Raw genomic sequence first — 5,849 nt, forward strand, 5'->3', positions numbered from 1 at the left:
CAGAATTACAGCTTCCCGGTTCAGAACGAGCCTGCAAGCCCTTTCAAATCATTGCAGATTTTTTGTTTTTTTTTTAAAGATTTATCTATTCTAGAGAGACAGTGTGTGCGCACATGAGAGTGGGGGGGAGGGGCAGAGGGAAGGAATCCTCAAGCAGACTCCCTGCTAAGTGCGGAGGTGACTTGGGGCTCGATCCAGGACCCATGAGATCAGGACCTGAGCTGAAACCAAGAGTCGGATGCCCAACCGACTGAGCCACCCAGGTGCCCCATTTCAGACTCTTTTTTAAAAAGAATATGCTGGACAGTTCACAAATGAAACAGTCTTATTTGAAATTTTATTTTATTTTCGTCTATAAGTACTGCTATTTGTTTGAATTGCTCACATAATCCATTCCATCCAAAAAGGAAATGTCAAGTGCTTCTAGCAGTGTAAGCATCGTCGGCACAGCCTACCCAAAGGTCTTCCAAAAATCTAAGTGTTAGGCAAACCACAAACTGGATGTTCTTATTTCTGTGGGCCATGAGATTGTCAAAATCAGTTTGATTTTTTAAAACCCATAAATATCAATCATGGCAAGGAAGACCATTGAGCTGATTCCTGATAACCCAGTAATGTTATCACTGAACATCATTTATCCTAAATGATTACTGGCATCAGGAAGACCTTGGGGTAGGAGCTCTTCACAAGTGACACAGGCACGGCTTGTCCAGGAATTAGCAGGTGTCCCCAGAACAGTTGTGTGCTACAGACTTCCTCTACTGCCCCTTCCCTCTTTTCAGTGCTCAGTCCCTACGACTGAGAGGACCACGTTCGAACTCACCGAGGTTTTCACAGCAGAGGCGAGTGGAGGAGGTCTTGTGAGGTACTAATTTGTGAAGTGCAATCTAAATACTAAAAATGAGAATCAGATCTCGAATACTTGAGCCCATTTATATTGCCTTAATTCATTAAAGTTATTTTACATGTCTAGCCTGCCTTCTTTCTCACAGGATAGAGGATAGCTGGGAGGATTAAATGAGGTATGTGACAGCCTAGCCCAGTGTCTGTATACCCAGTAAATATTCTTCCCATCCACCGCCCCATCCCCAAATAAAGAGGTTAGTCCTTGAACTTTGAAAGTACTTTGTAAGTAAGAAGAAATTAGTTTTTCTATCAACATCCTTGTCAGTCTGATTCTGACTTGCTATTTGAAGTATACATGAGGTTTCATTTTTGTTCAGTGTTCTTTACTTTTCACTGAGAAAACTTATTTCTGAGGAACTGAAACACCTGAAGGTAACCACAACAAAAACTTGTTAATTTTTTTTTTTTTTTGGGAATGATGATTCAAAGGCAGACTTGTAGAGAAATCACATTTAGGAGAAAGAAGGCAAATGCAGCCTCTGAAGGGAACCGTTCTAATTATTACCTTAAAAAGTAAAGTTATTTAACTACATTTAAGGACATAAGGCAAAGCACTACTTTAAAATCACAATGACTGAACAGTTAGGTGAAAAACATAGCTGAAATAGGAAAGGGGAATGGACTTCAGAATAATCTTAATTGGGACAATGATTCTTCAGTCCTAGATGTTTCTGTTATCTGAATATCTTGAATCACACCATTTCCTTTTTTACCTCCCACAAGGTCTTCACTGATATCGCAAAGCAGTATTCTCACAGAACTAAATAATAGTTGTCATTTTGTTAGGATTCAAAATTTCAATCCAGTAGCCATCGGGATCTTGGATAAATGCCAGGCCTTTCATTTTACCTGTAAGATGAAATGAATTTCATTATAAAAGAGACTTTTTTAAAATCTAAAATTAATATATATATTTATATATATTTTTTAAGATTTTATTTATTTGACAGAGAGAGACACAGCGAGAGAGGGAACACAAGCAGGGGGAATGGGAGAGGGAGAAGCAGGCTTCCTGCGGAGCAGGGAGCCCAATGCGGGGCTCGATCCCAGGACCCTGGGATCGTGACCTGAGCCGAAGGCAGACGCTTAACAACTGAGCTACCCAGGCGCCCCTAAAATTAATATTTTTTATTAATCCAAATGTTAATTTGCATTTTGACAAAGTACATTATTTTGTTTATAGTTTTTTAATTTTTTGTTATGTTAATCACCATACATTACATCATTAGTTTTTGATGTAGTGTTCCATGATTCATTGTTTGCATATAACACCCAGTGCTCCATGCAGAACGTGCCCTCTTTAATACCCATCACCAGGCTAACCCATCCTCCCACCCCCCTCCCCTCTAGAACCCTCAGTTTGTTTTTCAGAGTCCATTGTCTCTCATGGTTCGTCTCTATTTTGTTTATAGTTTTAACTTTAGACAATTCTATTGTCAGTGTTGCCCAAATGCATGCTTTTCAGAACGACTAACATGTATCTTCTACACATAGCTGGGAACCAGCTCTCCTGAAATAAACTGTGTAACTGGCTGCAGTTATAAGCATCAGATTTTTACTTCACCTTCATGATGAATTTCATGCTACCTGTTGAGTAGTCAAAGAGATTGTCTTATTTTATTTTTTTAAGATTTTATTTATTATTTGAGAGAGAGAGAGAGTGTGTGCAAGCAGGGGGAGGGGCAGAAGGAGAGGGAGAGAATCTCAAGCAGACTCCCATGCTGACAATGGAGCCTGATGCAGGGCTTGATCCCAGGACTCTGAGATCATGACCTGAGCCAAAACCAAGAGTCAGATGCCTAACTGACTGTGCCACCCAGGCACCCCGGGAGGCTGTCTTACTTTAAACAGGAAAAGAGAATAGGGAGGTGAAAGCAGGTAGCATGGCATACCCACACAGCCAAAAGACCCAGAGGCTTGGGTCATAACGAACTCTTTAAACACTATTCTAGGTCACTCAAGCTGTCAATCAGTCTTTCTCCCAGGAATTCACAACTGGGATTGAGAGGCTAATAGGTCTAGTAGTAGAGTTGTTTGCTTAAATGGAAAAATGTGACCTCAGCAATCTATTTTGGGACCAAGATTTTAAATTAGTTTGACTCCTATCTCTCTCTGGCTCTTTTCCCCAAGATCAACCCCAGAGGAACATATATGGAAAATGAAAAAAAAAAAAAAAAAGTGAGAACTGGGGTGATGACTGGGGAGAGGAAGAAGTGGGGATGGGGTGACTGTTTTAACCTGGTCCGTGTGGAAATGGGTAGTTTGGGCCTGGACCAGAAGGCAGTCCATCATGGCCGTGGGAGAATAAACAGAAGGGGATTTGTTACTTTGGGTCTTGCTCCTCCCAGTGCCTTGGGCATCAGCTCCTGCCCCCACACCAGGGGGGTTCACACGACTAGTTCCGATGCCCTCAGGAGTAAATGAGGGCAGCACAGAAGTCTTACACCTGTGAGGAACTGACAAAAACAGGTGAGAACCAACCGATCTCCCCAGCCTTCACTTTCCACACAATCAGGGTTAGGGAATGAGCATCTCAGAAGGAAGTGTCTCCTACGAAGACTCCTTCTCTCTGAGGGACAGAGGGGAAGAAGATGTGACGGAAGAGCTGTTCTGCAGAATGCAAGGTGTTTAACTCTCGTTTTCAGGGGCCTACCTAGGGATCTCTGCCTGGCCCATCTTCCTGAGAGCATGGGGGCTGTTAAAGACTGGGGTCTAGCCTCCCCCCTTTCACACTGCCTGATGCATTGGAATAGTAAGAGTTGCAATGACAACAACTCCTCAGAGATCAAAGTAACAAGAACTTGAGGAACATAACCATAAAACAAACGGATTATAGATTCAAACAGAAGAACAAATATTAAACCAACAGACCAAGAGCTATTAAAACATGTAAAAGTGATGAATAGTATGAACTATAACCAATATGAAACAAGAACAAGAAAACATTTAAGGAACTGAGCAAAAACTAGGGATCAAAATTATAATAGCTGAAATTAAGAATACAATAGATGAGAACACAAAAGATGACTATCAGAACAGATACATTTGAGGAAAAATTAGCTAATTGGTATGCTAGTGTGAGGAAATCTCCTACAAAGAACAAAGAAATAACAAATATAACAAAAGCTTCCAGAACAAAACAGAAGATAACCTGAATCAGCAGATTTTTCAATAGCAACACCGGATAGAAAAATAAGACCATGGAGTTGTATTTTCAAGATCAAAGGAGAATAAACCTAAGATTTTATATTCAACAAAACTGCCATTCATATACAAAGATACGGGTCTGAGGCATACAAAGTCTCAAAAGTTTTGCCTCACAAAAAACCCTCTGAAAACAGTTTTGGTTGAGATACTTAATAGAAAGACAGAAAAACCCAAAAGATGCTGCAAGAGATACACAGAGAAAAGGCCTTTGATATATATATAAAAAAAAAAAAAAAAGCCAAGGCCAGGGGGCACCTGGCTTGCTCAGTTAATAGAGCATGCAACTCCTGACTCGGGATTGTAAGTTTGAGCCCCAGGTTGGGGGTAGAGATAACTTAAAAATAAAAAATAAAATAAAAGCCAAGGCCAAAGAAAAAGAAAAAAATTAATCAGTAATATCCCGGTCTGGGAGGGTATCTGGATATCAAATCTCTTAATTGAAAAAAAGAAAAGGATTAAAATGAAATGTGAAATGTTTCAAATAAAAATTGAAATAATATGCTGGCAGAAACAGATCTAAGTAGAATAATTATAATACATATAAATCCAACAAAATCTAGATATATACACTATTTCTAGACATACACCTAAAACATAAGGACATGCAAAGGTTGTAGAAGGATAAAAATCAAAGACCAGCCATTTATTAACTAAGGAGATGTGGTGTCATTATATTAAAATCAGATAACATAGGCTTTAAGGAACTTATTTTGGGGTGGCTAGATACACCCTGAAATAGTGAAAACCAGTGGCCAGTGAGAGAATATGGTAAGGTCAAAGGGTGGGGAGAGAGCCTAGGTTTTTGATGGCTCTCCAGACTCTGCATCTAGTCCCTTGTCAAGCTGCCCTACTTGCTGTTTTAGTTCCCTAAGATACCTGGGTATTTTTCCATTCCTCTGTTCTCCTTATGCTGGCTGAAGTGGACTTCTTCAAAGTTACTTGCAACCAGAGGGACTGACTACAACAGTAGCCTCCGTGGTTGCTTCGTAAATGTTATGTAACTGAAGAGAAGCCAGGAGAAAGCAAGCAGCAAACTCACCATCGTCAGGTTTCTTCACAAATTTGACTCCCAGCTCTTCAAATCTTTTACAAGCACCATGTACATCAGGAACAGCGATTCCAATGTGACCTTAGGGGGCCACCCCCAAAACAAGGCAGACAGAAGGAAGAAATAATTACTGCAGGGTATCCAAGGGCCACAACTAGCTTCCAAAACTAGTTTATTTCAAAACATTAAGGCACCTGAAAAGTGACTGAATCAAGTAAGTTCAAAACTTGTATTAAAGAACAAGAATCTAACTGGCTGCATATAATAAGCTAATTAGTAGCTCTGAGTTATAAATTATTTAAAAGAAGCCCAATATTAGGCTCATGTATAGTTCAATCTGTTAAGAATAACTACCAAGAAAAAGTAATCATTTACTCATACTTAATAGGTTTGTTGTGGCCTCTGACTATATAGCAGCCAATTTAAGCCTGTAATCCTGTCATCTTGACTGAGAGGTTCTAGATCAGGACAGAAGTATATGCTAGCAGAAATGGGCGGTTATTATCAACCACAGTTTTGTTTTTTTTTAATTAAAAAGTCTACTGGAAATATAATACTGAGACTGAAAAGTGAAATCATTGTGAGAGAGTAAATGTAGGGTTTAGATGGATACTATGAAATTAACTCCTAAATCAAATTTTTCATGGAAAATTAAAACAACTATACTCCTAGGAAGTTGATTATTCTT

General features: G+C 39.5%; 1 long non-coding RNA gene across 1 annotated transcript; it reads right to left on the minus strand.

Annotated features, from left to right (window-relative positions):
* Window positions 1-325: 325 nt before the first annotated feature.
* LOC145719786 (uncharacterized) lies at window positions 326-5,843 on the minus strand. The gene is made up of 2 exons (XR_014142607.1): window positions 5,153-5,843; window positions 326-1,755 (listed from the first exon to the last, which is right to left on the minus strand). It is a non-coding gene; the product is annotated as an uncharacterized LOC145719786 (long non-coding RNA).
* Between the last annotated feature and the right edge of the window lie 6 nt (window positions 5,844-5,849).

This window comes from Leptonychotes weddellii, unplaced genomic scaffold (assembly GCF_054177405.1).
Source record: "Leptonychotes weddellii isolate Sample4059 unplaced genomic scaffold, ASM5417740v2 HiC_scaffold_7128, whole genome shotgun sequence".
Classification (NCBI taxonomy): Eukaryota; Metazoa; Chordata; class Mammalia; order Carnivora; family Phocidae; genus Leptonychotes; species Leptonychotes weddellii.